This window comes from Xylocopa sonorina, chromosome 2 (assembly GCF_050948175.1).
Source record: "Xylocopa sonorina isolate GNS202 chromosome 2, iyXylSono1_principal, whole genome shotgun sequence".
NCBI lineage: Eukaryota > Metazoa > Arthropoda > Insecta > Hymenoptera > Apidae > Xylocopa > Xylocopa sonorina.
Window position 1 is genome coordinate 11,092,366 of NC_135194.1, and position 19,029 is coordinate 11,111,394.

At 52.2% G+C, this 19,029-nt stretch overlaps 1 protein-coding gene across 1 annotated transcript in view; it reads right to left on the reverse strand.

The window, feature by feature from the left end:
* Cep290 (Centrosomal protein 290kDa) overlaps positions 1-19,029 on the reverse strand; it is a 123,776-nt gene that overhangs the window by 31,058 nt on the left and 73,689 nt on the right. Inside the window, exon 24 of the mRNA XM_076910734.1 lies at positions 2,781-2,834. The gene's annotated coding sequence lies outside the window, so the exon portion shown is untranslated. The remainder of the gene's footprint in view (positions 1-2,780; positions 2,835-19,029) is intronic.

A 19,029-nucleotide genomic window follows, 5' to 3' on the forward strand; every position in this document is an offset into this window, starting at 1 on the left:
TTCGAGCAAATCGCTGTCCGTGTATCCGTAACTTTTTATAAACTCTCGTGATGCTCTACAAATTGAGACGCTCGTATCATCGCCGATGGTACACGCATCGAGGCATGTCTGAAAGTTCGACTAATCAGGACGACAAGATGGCATTCCTAATAACAGTGAGCCGCTGCGTGGTTTTTTTTCATTACATCCCCGTCGATCGGTAAACGGTCGATCGGACGATGAATAATTCATGGGGACGTATTAATTCGGGCGCGTGACGCCGATCGATAGCCGTTCAACGGCGAATTAACACGCCTATCGATCTCGATCCGCAGCCGATACTCGATCCGTTTAATGGCCTGGCGGCCTCGATAAGCGCATCTTTCGCGGGTACCTCGATTAGAACCGATAACAGGCCCCGCGACTTGGAGCTAGCTCGAACTGGTTCATCGAAACGATAGCCTTTTTTCGACTGGTAGCTCGGTCGTTCGACGCGTGTGACGGATCGATGGCGAAACGGGGATGCTATCTTGTTGTTTATTTTTCCAGGAGAGCCTGGGATAAGCGCAGGTTCGGGTTTCCTGGGAATTTTTCGAAGATCGTTTTCGACGTGACGCTAATAGGGTAATCAGCAGCTTCGGTAACGCCACTCGTGTACGATGGCTACTTTGGGCGAAAGGTGAACCGGTGGATGGTACGCTCGCGACACGTTCGCATCGATACGTGGGGTTTAATTGCACTGCCTTTCGAGCATGTAAATTAAGTAGAAGGTACGCGAAGAATTTCGATACGAGTCGAGTGCGAGAAGAGAGCCTTCGAATTCGGATGTACTCGCATCGTCGAGACGATAACGATTTCAGGCGGGATTCGCGGATCGTGTTCCTCCTCGTCCCGCGGCGGCTTTGCGTCCGATTTGAATAGAGCGGCGTGCTCGCGTTCGAACGAAACGAACGTGTAACGGGCAGCGGCGAAAACGTAACCGCGGCTCGAGTATCTGGGAAAACGGCGGGTCCCGTTACCTTCGATGAATACGTTCCTTCCTCGATCGTGGACAATGCTGTTTAGCTTGTCCTGGGATAGATCGGCTCCACGTGGATTGTGTGCTTTGGGAAATTAATATGGCTGTGGGAAAAGATCGCGGAAGAGCTCGGCTAGCTTCGAGCAGATCGAGTGCCATTATTGTTTTTCTTCGTTTCGCCACGGAATTCGAAGGAGGAAATATGTTTTCGGTTGCCTTTAGTCACGATCGACCGTGGAAGACTTACGAACATTTTTAGTACAGTGTTACTAATACAGACTAGAACAAAAGCACTATTAGTGAGACGGTGCGAAGGTAATAGAAAGTCCGACAGAAGCGTCTGACCGCCACGGCTTAGAAAAAGGACTTGATTTTCGCTAATCCATCGCAACCTTTGCCATCCGGTTTCACGAACGTCGAAAACTACCTCGAAGGTACGCTTGCTCGCGCGCGATTTTATCCGCGTGCGTGTTCCACGGATTTTTCTTGCGGGGAACTTGATAATTTAACATTTATCTTCGCTATATCCACGGTCGACTAGAAACGTCAGTTCAGAAGCGGTATTGGTTACAGAAAAACTCGTTGGCATTTAGCATAAATTAAGCTTTTTAAATCGATAAAAAGAGAACCGTCGATTATGTATACCGCAAGGTGTATCGAAAACGAGATACCAGATGAAAGGAACCGATAGCGATCCGATATATTCGTCGCGATACGCTCCTTTCAGCGGCCCAGCCAGTGTCTCCAAAAAATGGAACCAGTCTACCATTGCTCGAGACGAAACGAAATAACGACTTTCGATGGATCCAACCTACCGACGCGATACGAAGTACAATCCCATTGATTTCCCCGAGATCGAAAGGCTCGCGAGGGTCTCAAAGCGAGCAGCTCCCGTCGAGACGATTCGAAGGATCACCCGTGAGATCGCAGGAGCAGGAACAGCGAACGAAGAGGAGTCGCCGCGAAGAATCGCGAGCGCAGGGTGAAAAGCGGAGCAAGGAAGAGAGGATTGGAAATCCATAGACACGCGTGTGCTCTCGAATGCACCGGGTTGCAGTTCCGCCACTGATTGGCACCGCGGCGGAGAATGGCGTTACTCGCGCGTCTGTGTCACACACAGGGTACGCGCGCGCGCCACTGCACCGAGAGGGACAAGGCGCACCCACACAAACGGCGCCGGTTTGGCAACACGGCCGGTGCAAGGCCCGTAACAGCCTGTTGGCCAACATCGGGCGGCGCGCGGGCGCATGCGCGTGCACGCCTTCGCCTTCGTGACACTTTAAATAAACCATGATGGGGTGTAAAAGGGGTAGGGAGATCTGTGTGTGTGCGCGCGCGCTGCGTTTGTACGCGTGTGAGGAGCGCGCGCGCGTGCGAGGGGGCCAGGGAGGAGAGGCACAAAAATGATAAACCGCTACAAAAATCCCGATATAGACGCGGGCACGCGCGCGCGCCACCGCGACCGGCCGACCGAGCGTGCCGATTGCACACGACGCCGCACAGTGGCATAGAATCAACCTTCTGTGTGCTGACCGGAATCGAATGACGATGCACGGACGGCCGATACGCGCACGGGGTTCACAGGCCTCGCGCCACGGACTTCACGACTGGCTGGTTCAATGCCGAACGCGCGCGCCGGATAAAAGGTCTCGCGTTGGGGCGGATTTCGGGGATTAATTTCCGCCGTGCACGGAGACGTGTTCGCGGATTTGTCGAGTTACGCCGTGGCTCTTCTTCTGTACGGCTCGAGACGAGGGGAACCACGGGAGATGCTTGTACTTACATGTGTACTGGGCGCGGCGTCGGTCCTGCAGTATCGTCCGGACGCTGCCCGCTTCTGCTGGAACAAACGAGAACGTGTTGGTAGAGTTATGTCGAGTTGTTGTTGGGAATCAAATCTGCGGTTCTTTGGTCGATGATTAAACGGAGGAACAAGTTGGGTTACAGAGTACGGGAGCGAAGGTAGAGAAGTTGCGATGGTTAGAACGGTTGTTGCTGTCGCCAATTAAAAAGGGATTGAAGTTCGCGGAGGCTTCTTAACGAGAGGAAGAAAGCTGCGTATCTTTCGATCGATTTTTCTTCCACAACGTGTATCCATGAAAATTGCATGTTTCCGTTGCAACAGCGTTTAAATGTCTGATATCAAAACCAGCTATTCGATGATTAAATAGACGATCGCGCGATCGATGGGCGGATATCTGATTAAATTATTTTTATCTTTGAATTATAATTAGTCGAAGGGAACTATCAGTCTCTCGAGAGATCAATAATGGAGCCGAAAGATTGAATCTCCGTCCTTCGAAGTAACTTCCTCCGCTCTTGATTATCCTCGCGGCGTTCGAATGCCGATGCACCGGATACGAAGTACGACCGAAAATTCCGTACGCGAGCTTGTCCGGCTAAATCGAGTCAGGAGTTCAATTTATCGAGGAAACGAGAAAAAGCAAAAAAAAGAAAAAAAGACGGCAAAATCTTTGGCGATAATTCGCGACGGATTACGTGCTCACCGTCTCCTTTATTGATTTACATGCTCTGTCCTACATATCGGCCGCCTTATCTCCTTATCTCTCGCATGAAACAGAAAGCGAGTTTGCTGATCGATACGCGACCGGATTCTCGGATATCCATCCATTCTTCCCAGGAACCGCTTATCGGTCGCCGCTTTCCAGCGCCACGAGAGGAACAAGGAACACACGCGGAGCGTTTCCACGGTCCTCTATGCGTAAAGAATGCCCATTCGTTCGCATTGAACACCATCAGTTCAACGGACCGTGCAACCTCGCTCGAACTTTCCGATCGCGTTTCAATTTCGTCGCTTGTGCCTGCCCCCCTCTCAGTCGGTTTCTCTAATTTCTGTAACGCGTGGACGATCGATTTCGCAAATGACAACGCGTTCAACGTCCAAACTGACGCAACGAATGTTCGCAACAGAGTGCAAAGTTCCCGATCCGTCGATTCTCCCGGAGGTGCAGCCGGTCTCTCGATCTCGCGGCTCTACCCGTTAGCCGTGAACACCGTCCGAATCGTTCGCCAGCAGTGGTAACCGTGCCAGCTTTCAGTCGGCTCGCTTTACTCCGACGCTTCGTTTCAGCTGGCCTACATACACGCTCCGCGGCGTTGCTCCTCGGCTCCTCGTTTCTCTATCCTCTTACCAAACGGAACAAAACGGCGAAAAGAGCGCGCGGGCAGAGGCCTGACAAAAGCGAGACGCCCGCCGCTTTCTTTCGAACCCGCGACGCCTGCCCGGTGTCCGCTCGCCACGCCGCGGAACAGTCGCGCGCGTTACGCGTGTAACTGTTCCTGCGAATGTGGAACAATTAAACGCGTAAAACCGGGGCCCGATCGCCTTCGAACTAATTGCTACTCTGTCTGCCGTGGCGCGCCCGGAAGTGCTCACCGTCGACGCTGCTGCTGATCGCGCCAGCGCACGCGCGCCTCGCCTAACCTCGAGCGTTAACTCGAGACTTAACTCGCGACTATCGTACGATTTGTACTCTTCTCTTTTCGAATGAACGCGAACTATTGGTATCTTTTGTCAAGCATTATGATGCATCTTTACGGAGAGAGAGAGGGAGAAAGAAAGAGTTAAATGCTGTTTCTGTTTCCGGAAATCGATGTAGAATTTGGTGTTTGGACTGTTTCTGGGCTCCTGAAATTGTTTAGTTTTGCAAGAGACATTTGGAGCCACGCAAGAGATCGTAAGGCGATGGAAAATTTGCTCGATCGGTACCGATCCCTAACCGGGGCGAAAATAATTCATCGTAGTCGCGCGCGCGTGCACGCTCGGCCGTATCTCCCCGTAAGCTAAATAGAAACGTCGCTATTAATCTCGACGCGTAATTGCGACACTGAAAGGGTTAGACTTGTTAGCGCGCCGGACGATATATCGTCCGCGTGCTTAGACGCTAAATTAAACGTTTCGCGGCGAAAATAGCCGACGCTTCGGTTCATCTGCCTTTAATATATTACCGTGACGCGATTCAGACGGGCTCGCGACGCGCAGAAAGGGAGGGTTCCAGCCGGGCTGGCTACCGCTAATCGAACGATAATCCGATCGTCGATTCGATCCACGGCTTACGCAACCCTTTGCCAATGAAAGCAAACGTTTCTCTCTTTTCCCTTTTTCTCTATTTTTTTTTTTTTTTTTTTTCACCCGGAATTTTTGCGATACGAGGGAAGTTAATATCGCTCGGCGAGGGTACGCGCGAGTTAATTTGACGTTTCAAAGCGTTCCTTTGGCGTTCGTTTTTTCGGGGCGCACGATTTTTCGAACGCGCCAGAGCGCGGAGTCGAGCGCGAAGGTGCGAATTATTGCGGGTACGCGGCACAACAGATGCCGGTTGATTAATTGCACGCGCTTTTAGTAATGAACGTGCTCCGCGAGCGTTGTCGGATGAATACGAAAGTTGTAGATCAGTAGAGTTCGCCTGTTTATTCGTGGCGATCGCTGAAGGGCTCGTACCAGGCCGCGCGTTTACCGATCATGAGGCTCGACGACCACTCCTTCGTGAACAGAGCGTAGATTGTTTCGTGGAAATCCACCGATTGCCAGCCGAGCTCTGTGCCACGGGTAGCTGAAATGTTCTACTTTTAATGCGGAGAGCAACAGTTCGTGTGGCATGAAATTTTTTGCCGTTCGATTCCTATCGTGGCGATCGATCGCCCGGTTGCATAGCGATCTTATCCGGTTTTTCTTCTCATTGAAAAATGCCTGAGCGGGAGAGGAGTGTTTCGTATAAGAATATCGCTCGTTATTTGAGCGCGAACGATTTCGATTCCACCATCGGCTCCTGTCCGCTTGCTCGAGTTTCAATTATAGTTGAAACTTCAAAGTGCCACTCGTATTTTGCCAAAGTACGCGCACAAAGGGCCAGAATTTATCTCGTCTAGGTACCACCGCCGCGCCCTTTCGCCGCGGTATTAAACGAGAAATTTAATTAACACAGAAAGAAGTTAATTAGTTTCACTTTTAAACGGGTCGTTTATACCATCTGAAACTACAACCCGCGCCTCGTTCTATGTACCCAGCCCGCCGACCGAATGTCGACTTCATTCCGTCAACCTTTGTTCCACAATTAGCATCCTGTTTGTTGACCGAGGCAGATCGAACGTTTTCCAGAAAGAGCCGGTCTCTGACGTGTACCGATCCGTCAGGGAGAGGACGAATTGTTGAATCGCCGCCAAGAAGGAAGCGTTTTGCAAAATCTCTCTGCGGATCAGTTCGTGCACGCGCAGCGCCATTTAGAATAGCGTCGAAAGTCTCGTTCAAACTTGGATCATTTTCAATCCAGAGAGACGCAAGCACGAGGATCGAGAGATCGACAGAGAAATTAGTAACTTGGTTCTTTTCTTTTTTTTTTTACGAGGAAGATCGGTTCGCGAGCGTGCACAGCGTCTCGCGCGGTGAATCCATTGGCTAGACTCGCGAGACGAACAGGATATAAAGCACGAAACTGTGTTGTCGCGACGGATAATTAGGAGCGGCACGAGTTGAAGTGAATGCTCGAGAGCAGGAAGACGAAAGTAAGCTGTTTTTAAACGGGGAATGTAACGGAGTAAGTCGTCGAAACTATCGCGGACAGAGAATGCCCCCGCGCAACGATCGACCGTGATGATAGATCGTTTCTAGAAAGTACCCCAGCATACACGCATCACGCAATCGTATCAAATCTATGAAAGTCCACCTACATGTAGGCTGTACACGTACGATTTCAACGTTTCACCTCAAGCAGTGAAACCCGAGACGCTGTCCTTTCGAGACTGCGTTTATTCGCCGCGATTAAACGCGATCTAGATACACACCTTGCGGCTGAGACAATGCTGCGTTCTCTCTCCTGGCGATGCGTCGGGACGTTAATTGGAACAGCTCGATCGCGGTACGCGTCGGTCCTCTCATTATTTTTACCGCGATGGAACGAAAATGAACAACGACGCGGCGATATTGGCGCATCGCGTTCCACTTTTCGATGCTCGTTCCACACTACTTTCATATCGCAATTAAAATTATCGCCAAAGGAATATAAAATCCCCAACGATTCGAAGATACAAATTCGTTCCTGGACGATCGTTCGTTCCATTCTCCTTTTCCACCGCGTCTAATTACAGGACTGCGGATGGTTATGCATTCGTTACACGCGCGACAAGGTATACAGCGTGCATTCATACATGCGGACGAAATACCTAGAGTAAGATAATATTTAGACGACGGAACGAGCGTGCTTGTTCATTTATCGAGTGACTCGTGTCAAAAGTGCGTATCGTTCATCGTCCTTTCGGCTCTTCAGCCACGGGAGCTAATTAAGTTGTAGATTAAGCTCAATAGCACGGCTGTGTATCTCGTAACACGCGTTTCGAGGCACGCACACGCACACACACACGGATATCGTGATCTGGTAGCGGATTTGTTGTTACAGAAGTTTCGTAGTATTTTCCCGCGTAACGCTCGAGATACATATTCGCGATAGAAAAGCAGGCGCGTTTCTCGGTGAGAGGGAATGTCAATACAGAAACGCTGGTGGCTGCGATTTACGTCACCGTAGGAACGGTAGGCTATACGATTTCGGTGATCCGTCATCTGAGAAACAGGTGCATTCCTGATAAACTTGTATCCACGGAATTCGTGTCGTGCAATTGGAACGGAAACGAGTGGGCGTGCATTAATCGATGGCCACCAGTTTCCCCGTATCGTCCCCGTATGCGACCCCACGTAAAACCAATAGCAGGAAGAATCTGTGTAACGCGAAGAGTAACCTTGCCACTGTTCCACGAGCGAACGTGTCCGTGGAAAACGCCAAGGATAGACTCTTACGAGACAGAGACTCGTAGTAAAAGCGTTCGATGCATTCAGGGATCGTTCGTGATATCTGTGGACGTCCTCAAAAGTTTCAATAGCGAGTGAAAGCCCAGATCTCGCGTTGAGTCACTTGCGAAGAAGTGATTTAAAAAAATTAAACGAACTCGGATAATCCCAAGAGCCAAGGAGGAAAGATTTTCGCGGGACCATAAAAAACGTTTCGACCATCCGCCAGCAACGAGATCCGGCGCGTGTGCGCTGCACGTTGCAAGGGGTGTTGATACAACGCAGCGGCCAATGCGCGACGATTTACGTCACAGTGCAAGCTATTGGATGATTTAAAGCGGGCCGTGTGTCGCTCTAAACAACACCAGCTGCGTTTTCGTGGCGAGTCGCGCGGGTCAAATGCCATCCAGACTCTGATCATAAGAACGTGGCCAAAAATCTCGTGTCTCGTCTCGTCGTAATTGGCCATTCTTCTCTTCATCGTCTCGCATCAAAACGATGTCTCCGTAGAATCGTCTGAAATTTGAAACCCAAGGAAATCTCTACATAACCCTCTCTTCGTGACGAACAAAGAATACTCGATCGTATATACACACAGAGAGGATCTTCAATCCACATTTTACCATTTGGTAGCACCGCGCGGCTACCATACGGACCAGGTTATCCTCTGATACATTAATGACGCGTCAAGTCAGCGCATGACAACGCGGCTACCCTCTGGCGCAGCGCAGCTGAGGTCCATCCGCGATCTACTCCTCAGTTTCCCTCTTTATCCCACGCGACCCTCGCCAATCCCACCCCGTGGGTTTCACCCTGTCGCACCCTCTCGCTTTCGCCTCCTGCTGGCTCCTCTCCTCTGTCTCACCGTCTATCTCGCCCCTCTGTGCGAATTCTCTTCTCTCTCTCTCTCTCTCTCTCTTTCTATCTATCTCTCTCTCTGCCACCGGCTCGAGCTCTGTGAGGAGATCAATAGGGATCCTACACCCCGTTCCTCCGCCGACGTGCCGGAGGAGGACAAAGGTACTCAAGCTTCTCCGGTGTTCCAACGCTTCCTCTCCACGCACGTGCCACCGGTGCGCGCCTCTGCGCGACGCTGGGGTGGTTTTACATGGACGGAGAAAAGACGCGGAGGACCGCGGTGGACGCGAGGGGCGCGCGCCCGCGTCGAGGTCGGCGGGAAGCCCTCGAAACGCGGTCCACCGACATTAGCGAGAGTGACTTTCCAGTTTTACTGCTTTCCAAGTATCTCAATCTTTGGTATCCCAGTTGCTCTTCTCGATTCACCGCACTGGATATTTGCTTATCCACCACAGGCGGAGCGTAATGGTACGAGAAAGCATGGTCCCTTCGATACTCGACGCGTTACTTTAATTATACGCGTTTGTAATTGGTTGCTGTGGGTGTTCGTAAGGCAGTAGGCGATTTGCGTTGACCTACGGTGACGTCAATTTTCGTATATCGGGAAACACGGCCTTTTTTCTGTTTCAGCTGCGAGTACTACAGTTCGCGCAAAGCTCCGGGCAATGTGAAATTGAAGGCGGTCGTTATGGAAATGTAAACGTTTTAATTAAAATATCGATCGAACTTTAAATACTGCGAATCGCCGGGAGGTTGCGCGGTTTAAAATTCTAGCTGTACAGGCAACGATTTGTTCGACGCCCGTTCGGGTCCGACCTCGATAGAGTGTAACGCCGTAACAATGTTCACTTCCTCGGTTCGCTTCGAACAGTGGAGAAAACAGAGATCGACTACTTTCTAAATATCGCAACAATCTGTATGGTAATAGTCTAATACCGTAACGTAAAATTCCTTAAACGTGCGTACGTACAATTACTAGTTTCCTGTCTGAAAGCTGTTACATACGAACCCACTGTAACTGTCTATCTGACAATTTCAAACATCGATTCGTCCACTCTGCTCCTACAAATCTCGCTCTGAACTTCACCAACTCTAAATAAATCATCAAAAGTCGTTACCCTTTGAAATTAATATTATTCTAAAAATACGCGCATTTCTGTAGCCTGTTATCCTTTCTCGATCCTTGTACGACTGTAACACAATGAGACACCGCAACCTCTGTCCTGACATCCACGACTAGGAAACGATCGTGGCGATTTATCGCGATGTTCCCGTGCGTATCGATCCGGTATCGATTAATCCCCTTAATTAATTTCGCCTGGCGGCGGTGCCGGTCGGCGATTCGACTTTCGATTCGTTCGCGTGGCCACGGTGGCCCCGTGGTTTTGTGGAGCAGTCTGTGCAGCAACCGGTGCAAACCGCGAGCGCACTTTCTTCTCCCGTTCCCGCAGCCAGGCACGTGTGTACACGTGGGTACACGGCGGTTTTAACAGCCACGCGTTACACGCTCTCACAAAATTTCACCGTTCCTCCGCTACCGTGGCACACGTCCGCCACACTTACCGGAGTTGGCCGCGCGTGTGCGCCGCTGCGCGCGTGGCCACTCTACTTGCCTGACGGCGTCACGACGACCGAAAGATATCGATTAATACCGAATATGAAAAATTCCACGTTGCTCGATTGTCGGTCCGGAGAAAGTCTGCGTGCACTGGTCTCTCCTCTCTCTCTTTCTCTCCCTCTTTGTCGCTGTCGCTCGAACGAGTTGAAAAAGAAAGAAAACGCAGAAAAAGAGCAAGAGGAGACAGCTGACGAACGTGTGCCTGTTTTGGGAGAAAACTCGTCAGCGCGCAAACATTTTAATGCGACGAAACGAGGAAGCGAAGAGGTCGTAGCGATTTCGAATCGAACCGTCATCGATTTCAGTCTTGTTCGCGGGATTCGAAGAATTTCGATGGCGGCGTTGGGTAATTGGAAAGGTGAACGATGAGGAGCACTGGCCAATGAGCTGCGATCATATTGCAGCGGTGCAACAGCATTTGTAAATTGAAATTAATAACCCGGTTTCACGGAACTTTAACAGTTGAAGTCTGTAACTGGCCACGTATCATTTCTCAACGCGACGGGCGCACAAATTTTAAAGTTCGCGGCCGCGCTGGATGCAGTTAGAACCCGCTTAGCGGATTATCGGGTGAAACGCGAGTTCACGGCGATCTAACTCGACGATAAACGTCCCAATTATTCGCGAAGACACGGGCACGCAACTAATGACGAACTCGCGCGATTCTATCCTCGACGAGATTCAGAGCGGAGCTGACTTTTCGAGAGGAAACCGTAGATACCAGTCGAACCGCGCTCCACGTTGTACCAGGCTGTTAACAAATTTGTAAACGAACTACGTGAAGCGTTCGACAGATAAAACGAACCCAAAAAAATTCGGATCCATCTGTTCTTTGTTTCCCAACAAAGAGAACCCCATCGAGTTGCCAGACTGTTGGAACACGAAAAATCGTTCGATATCTTGCCTACAATCGTCCAGTAAATTTCGAAACAGGAACGAAAAATTGCTCCATTTATTATATTACAATCTTCCAAACATCCTACGAATTCACCCCATCATCCGCTGCTAAACATAATTAATCAGCCTTAGGTGCTGCATCAAACAAATTCTCGCAAACGAAACTTCTCTCCAGATCCATGGAACGTCGAAAAAGTTTCTCTCTCTCTCTCTCTCGACGCGTTCGATCGACACTCGGGATCGCGGAGGCAGCAGCTCAGCTGCGAGGCGTCCCGGTGAAAACGAGGAGCAGACCTCGTCGAGGTCTCGTGTCCGGTGACGGTCAGAGACGGCGCACGCGGCGTGGCGCATCCGTGACCGGTGGATTCGGCCGGCAGGTCTCTCCCCCGGCCACCTGTTCCCGCGTTTCAGATGCTCGGCCCGCAAATAAAGCGAAAGAAGCGCGACAATGTGGCATGTGCGGGATCGACGTTCTATATAGGCAGGTAGGTGGGCACGGGTGTCGGCGGCGGCGGCGGTGACGGTGGTGACTCGGTGCCTATAAGCCGGTCATAATAGTCGCCGGCACCTGTCTCGAGGTGCAGGCCATCTGAGATCGGAACTGATGCAGCCGCCGAAGAAGTCGAGGGACTGACCGGCGGCGGTGATGGCGGTGATGGCGGGGCGAACGGGGACGCGGTAGGAAGACGAAGGTGGCCCTGGTGAGAGCAAAAGAACCGGAGGAAGATGAAGATGAAGATGAAGATGAAGAGGAAGAAGAGGAGAAGGAGAAGGAGAGGAGGTAGTGGTGGTGGATCAGGTCGAGAAGGAGGAAGCGTGCGGAGACGCGGTTGAACCGGAGGACGAGACACGGGTGCAGCGAGGTGGGGTGGCCGAGGTTGGGGAAGATGCTGGCCAAGGGTGGGGGGTGCGGGTCGAGAGGGAAGAAGAGGCGGAAGAAAAATGGGCAAAAAAGGCTGCCGGTGAAAAGGAGAAGAACGAAGAGAACGGCGAAGGTGAAACGAGAAGGTGGTGCGGGTAAGAGACAAAGGGGAACGCGGTGGAAGGGTGAAGCGGCGGGGTTCCGTACACGGGCGACCGTGGCAGCCTAAGCGGGCGGAGGGAGAATAGCGCGAGAGTGGAAAAAAGGAGAACGAACGCCGGGAGAGTCGGTGGGTGAGAGTAGCGAGGTCGTAGGACGGGAGCGAGATGGAACGGGGTGGACTGGCGAGGAGAAAGAGCACCGGTGTGAAGGAGCGTGCGCGTGCCACTGTTACACCGACACCTGCCACAAAACTTGGCTCTACTTTTTGGCGCACATGCACCCACCACACCTTCCCCTCCGCCGTCGCGAGCCTGGCCTACTACAGCCGCCGCCGGTACATATGCACATCGGAGCCTTCCGTTCTGCACCGACCAAACGATGTTCACGGTGTCTTATTTGCTAGACTGAGCGCGAGCACGAACGAACGCTACCGTTCCTCGCCATTGGGAACGCCACTGGGAACTCTGTCTCCCGATGCGTTTACGTTTCTGCCAGGGGTTTTAGTAGGGCTCATTTTTTCGGATTAAACGCGTTCAAGCGATCGAGCACGATCGAGATCGGCTTCCACGTTTTCGACTCGCGGGATAACGGTTAGAACTAATCCAAACGATGAACAATTTCGAATTGGAAGAGGTTGTATTATTCATCGCGGGCCACACGGAATTATGTATTATTATTGATCGCGAAACCGGCTGCATATACCATGGTTATCGCGAAATAAAATACGAATCGAATTGGGTCAAACGATTTCCTGCTCCAACCGCGTCCCCTCTTGAAACATTGATGTTTGGCAAATTCGCTTATCAACAGTTCGATATATTCGATCTGGAAGCATCGAAATTTCGAAACGCTCGCGACGTCTCCGGAGAGGCTCGATTTATGGTGGATTTCTTGAAATTAACTTATACCACGAGGCGCCGAGGGAACGAGGAGCCGTAGCCATTTAATTTCCAGACGCGCACCTATCATCCCCCCACGTTGTTCCGTGAAATCCGCGTGGCCACAATTTACAAACTCCTGTCAGCTCTCCGCAAGCAAATCATAACGGAAGAATCGTCGTCGGTCCCGTAACACGCCTCCTTCGTTCCCTAAACCTCCCACCCCTGGAACCACCCTGCCCGCTCCTCCGTCCGCCCCCGAAAATCGAGCGAAACAACGCGACCTCGTAAGACACGCGACGAGCTGACGCGAGGCTCTCTTTACAGCAACGGCGTCGACTGGTTCGGCTGTGGCGGGCGGAAATTTCAATTAACTTTATGGAGGCCGCGATGTAAATTGCGTAGGGGTCAACGCGTGTCGGTAGGGGCCAGAGAGTAGGAGCAAGGGTGCTCCTGCCGGCGCTGCCCGCCGCGCTACCGCTTCTCTCTCTCTCTCTCTCTCTCTCTCTGCCACTGGACGAAGGGGGGTGGTAGTGGAGAACACAGGGGGTTGATGGTGGTGGCGACGCAGCTGGTGGTGGTAGTGGCGGCGAGTTCAGGGGTGGTTAGAGGTGTAGGTACGGTCCATGGCCCCGTGGGCACAGGGTGCGGGCAGAGGGTCGCCGGTTGGATGGGTATTGATCAGCCAGGCGGCCAACAAGACGCCTTTGCAGGATATCTACTATACCTTCCTACCACCATCGGCGAACGTACACATCGTTGGGATTCCGTGTCACGTACGCGGGCCAATACCAGCGGACGCTTTACCTACACCGATGATGGGCCAACGTAAACCTAGCCCCACCATCCGTGACATCACCCACACCGACTCTCCTCGGCTGGCACGTGAAGCTGCCCGAGAGCGAGACGGAGAAGCGCGCAAGAAATAAAGCGGGGAAGAGACGGATGAACGCGAACGAGAGCGTGATAAGGTCGAAGGGAGGGTTGCGAAAGAGGGAAAGGGAAGATTTTCACGATGCTACTAGCCAGGCGGCCAACAAGACGCTTTCGCAGAGGGACGCTGCTATCGTACATAGGTATACGTGTACACATAAAGAGAGGGAGAGAGAGAGAGAGAGAGAGAGAGAGAGAGAGAGTGAGAGAGAGTCGCGCCACGTTCCACGCAAACGCCGCCGTCGGCTGAGATCGAATATACACTACCACAATTTGACATCATATACCCGCCACTGGGACCAGTCGCATAAACTACCACCGCTCTGTCCATGAGAGACCACCTACAGAAACGCGTCTTTCTACCGTGGGTTCTCTGAGAGGGCTAGCGAACCGGAGCGACACAGAGGGACGTTCAGAGGGGGTTAACTGGAAAGAGAGGCGAGCAGGGTAAAAGGGGATAAGCTCTGGCTTGCGCGAGGGAAAGAGCGAGACGGAGGAATTTCACGATGCCAGCCGGGTACCGCGAAGCCTTTGCAGGGTTGCTGCTACTATACGTACCAGCCCCACTACCACAGTCGCACCGATGCAGTTCGCGTATACATTATTGTCGGCCTAGCGCAGTGTACTCACGACTACGATCATTCGGCTGCACCAACATCTACGCGAAGGCACGAGCGGCGTGTCTCCCGTACGCGACAGACACGCGCGCACACACAGCCCAGGCCCTTTACACGCTAGACCCGAGATGAACAAAAAGGGACCGAGGGAAACGAATAGACAGAGAGTGCCAGGTTTACGGGCTAACGAGAGAAAGATGGACAGACGATGTGTGTGTGCGCGTATGAGAGAGAGAGAGAGAGAGAGAGAGAGAGAGAGAGAGAGAATGCGCTGGCATAGAGGCAGCCAACGAAACACCTCTGCATCGGTGCTTCCTACGTACATACGTGCACGACCACCGCTACAACCGGAGAGCATTGCCGCCCGTTGCCATCGCCTGTTACTCGTCTAGTCCTTGCGCGAAGCCTCAGGAAATGGAGAAGACGGTGAAAGGGTGGAGAGGATAGGAACGAGCAGAAAGGTCGAGAAGGAGAGAGCGAGAGACAGAGAGGGAGAGAAAGAGAGAGACATCGCGTTGACGCTACTAGGATGCTGGAGTAAGAGGTCCTTGCAGGATACCTACTACATCTAACACCACCACCAGCGTCGTCAGCATCGATATACACAAGACCAACACCGTCCAAGATCCGCGCAGCATCTTCTCTGTTCGCATTAAAGCCGCGCGGGACGGAGATGGAACGGAAAGGAGAAAGACGAGGGGCGTACATAGACGGGTAGACGAAGAGGGTGAGATCTGCGCGAGTGAATAAGGGGGCTGCGAGAGGGACGAACGGAGAGCAGGCGGTAAGGGCGGACAGAGACGGAGTTAGAGAGTTCACGTCGACGCCACTGGCGCGACATAGTGCCCCCGATTGCGATATATATCCACCCTCTCTAACCAACCCTATGCTTCTGCCACCTACACGCTTCGATCTCGCCTGCTCTCTATATCCCTCCCCTTCGTCAACCCCGTCCCCGCTACCGCTGCCACTCCAGCCGTACCCCCTACCCACCCTTTCGCTCCTCCACTTCCATCTACTAGGAACTGAACCCCGCCGCGCCAACCACCTTGTCTCTCTCTTCACCGCCACTGCGCTTTTGCCTCCGTTCCGCAATGCTCTCGGCCTCAGGGTTGCTGGCGTTGCTTTTGGGGTGGCGGAAGAGGGACGGACGACGGCGGACGGCTACCGCTGGACGACTCTCGCCACCACTTCGTCCGCGAAAAACTCTATATATATACGGCATATAACCAGGCGGGCAAGAGCGAAATGGAAAGAGCTCGGAGTAATTCTTCTCCTCTTCCTCCGCAGCCACCCCTGCGAGCCGTTTTTTCGACGCGTCGCGAGGTCGCGGAGATTTCCAATTGGAATTTTTCGGGGCCCTGTTTGCGCGTCGATCTAAACCAGCCACGCATCGATCCTGCACCGGGCTATCGATACATTGGCCGGCTCCCCGGACGGGGGATGTTTTGTTGCGCCGCTGCATCGGGTACGAAGTTTGGCTCGATGGCTCGTTGGTAGCCAGGGCGCGGGAGGGTGCTTCTTGTTTTTTTCGAGGAGGATAGAATGTATTTAGTGCTCTGCAGAGAGGTTTTTATTACGCGCGCCGGGGCTGGCTGGGATTTGTTGCTAAATATGAGACGCAACGATGCAATTTTTTACGACGCTGCATAATCAGGGATTGTGTTTCTTGTATTCTGAAACAATATCGAAGGCACTCCAATTTTTCTGACATTTCTCCTGCTTCAGCGAAGCCTGCTGTCGAAGAAGAGTTAATCGACCGACGTAACTTCTTGAACACAGAAATCTTCCCCTCGTTGGTAGATCTTAATCGAAAACGAATGGTGCCTTCCGATGTAACCATCGATTATCTATATACTCGTATATAAAACAACTAATTTTAATACCAGATTCCCAAACAATTACTTCTACTTCGCCATAATCCACTCAAAAAGCTTTTATTAATACACCTTTACAAAGCCCCTCGAAAAGTCAATCTACCTTCCCCCAAGTTCCCTGAAACGACCGCCAAATGTCGTCGAAAAAACCAGCACCCCCGCGCGCCCCTACGTCCACGTCTCCAAAGCGAATTCGGTAATTGGATATCCGGATATCCGTCGTTCGGTTTCGAGCGGTAGACGCGGAAACGGATCATCCCTCGAGCACCCTCTCTGTTCCCCTTCGTAGCCCACCTCTCACATCGTTCTGCTTTCTTTATTATTTCGCCGTACTTAAAGACACGTGCCCTGATAAAACGACGGCAATTGGCGGGTTTCGCGCGGCGTACACACCTGCCCGTCCTCGCAGGGCCCGCAAGACAACCGCGTCCTCGCGCCTATACGCCGACAAACGGGCGTGCACGGTTCGTTCTCCCGCGTCCACGTGCCAGGCGTGTAGCCTCCTCTCACGGGTGTCTCGGTAGCGGCGCGATATTCGAGCGCACACCTTCTTTCGGCTGGCTACCGAGCCGCCTGTTGCGAGCACCTGTACCGAAGCGCCGCGCAAGATGTGCCGACCCGCGAGCGTAATCGACCGTCCAACGGAGCATCGAATCGTTTCGACCGCGAGCAGGCCCGTCCGTTTAAAACTGTCCGCCGTGGATAACGAGCCGGACTCGTCGCTGAATAATGGCACCACGGACCTGGTGAGACGAGCTGATGCATAATTAGCGAACGAAATATTGTTATACATGTTTATTTGGTACAAGAATTATCTGGTGCGTTGGTAGATTTAGATTAGATGATGTAAAGTAGATGAAGGGTGGATGAGGGGTTGAATGGGTGACGATTCGCGGCTAGCAGCGACGAGTTCGAACGAGTTCGCAGGTTTTTCTGCCGGTTCGAGTGTAACTGGACGATGTCAGGTGTTTCGGTTGAAATATGCCCGTGCGTTGGGTTAAAATATGGGCTGCGGCCACCCCCATTTTATTTCTCGCTAGTCCGTCGGTTCTGTGTTACGTAAGAACCTGCGCATAGTTCGTTATCTCGGTAGAGTACGCTGAGGTACTCGCTATGATTGGTAAAAAGAGGTTTGCGTTGGTCTAGTAGGTAAAAAGAACTTTCGTACCGGTCCGCGATAAATTATTTGGCAGACTCGCAGCGAGGAGCAGTCAAACAACGCGAAGTAGGCCAGCGCTGTATCGAATGGGAGGGACAATACGCAGAATCATCCCCCGCGAAAGTAAAGATAAAAAGGGGCTACCTGTGCCTGGCGATAATCCTTCGTTTCCAGACACGAGCGACTTACGTACACCGACTGGAGGGAAAACGGGGTCACTTTGACGGATCTAATTTTTTCAGACCTCCGACGAAACATTGGACGCGAGGATAGATCGATTTCGAACGGGGGTTGTAAATGAAATCTCGTCAAGGAGCCGCTCGATTCCTTTTAATACCACTTCGAAGTATCCTAAAGTCCGCGTGACCCTCTTGGCCGTCTCACATATATTTATCCACGGTATAAAGAGATTTCAACCGGGTGCTTGCTCTGAAAAAGATACACTCTATAGAAAGCCAAGAGTTTTTTGTACCCCGTGAATACATATTTCATTCACCGTGTAGGACGAGATTCTCCTTGATCTCTTAATTCAATCCTAGGACGTTAAAAACCGAAAGCTGTCCCTTTCCCAGCCAGCGGACAACTGGTCCGCTCGGGCCATCGCCTAAAAACCTCGGGACCACCCTCCCTCGATTCCTCGCGTGAAACTCCGAGAATTTTATCCACGTGCCGGTGGGATAAAAAGACGAGGCCTCTCGCCACGCCTGGCCTCGTCTTTTCCTTCGGAAAAGCTCGCGGGGAATGAGGAGAATCGCGGATCACCGATGGGAGAGCGAGCCGAGAGAGGATCGCAGCGAGGGAGGACGAGACTACGGAGAGCAAGTTGAGCGTACGAGGGAGAGAAACGCTTGGTGAACCGAGTGAGTGACTAGCAGAGAGAGACGGGCGCACCGACAGACAGCAGAGAGCCACGGAGTGACAGAGAGGGTGGTAGACAGGCTGCGAGAGAGACGCGCCTAGGCAGAGCCAGTTGGGAAGAGAGACGAAGCTGGAAAAGAGAGAGTGCGAGAGAGAGAGAGAGGGAGGGAAGAGAGAGAGAGAGAGAGATGGAGGCCCAGGGTGTGCAGGAGAGAGAGAGAAAGAGGCGAGGTCCGCCGCAAAATACAAGTTGGTAGGATATCGACCAGCCGGAAGTCTGAGTAGTTGTTGCCATGGAGACGCTCAAGTCAATTTGACCTGGGCCAACAGTCACCGGCATACTGATGCACGATATGCCATCCCATTATTCATATGGTTTTTACACGGTGGAACATATTTCGCGGGCCGATAGAACCGGCGCCGCGGTGAACACCACTTCAACGGAAACCCTGCCACCGGACTGAATCGCATCAGCGCCCTGGTTACCAGCCATCCCTTCTGCGTGCATACCTTT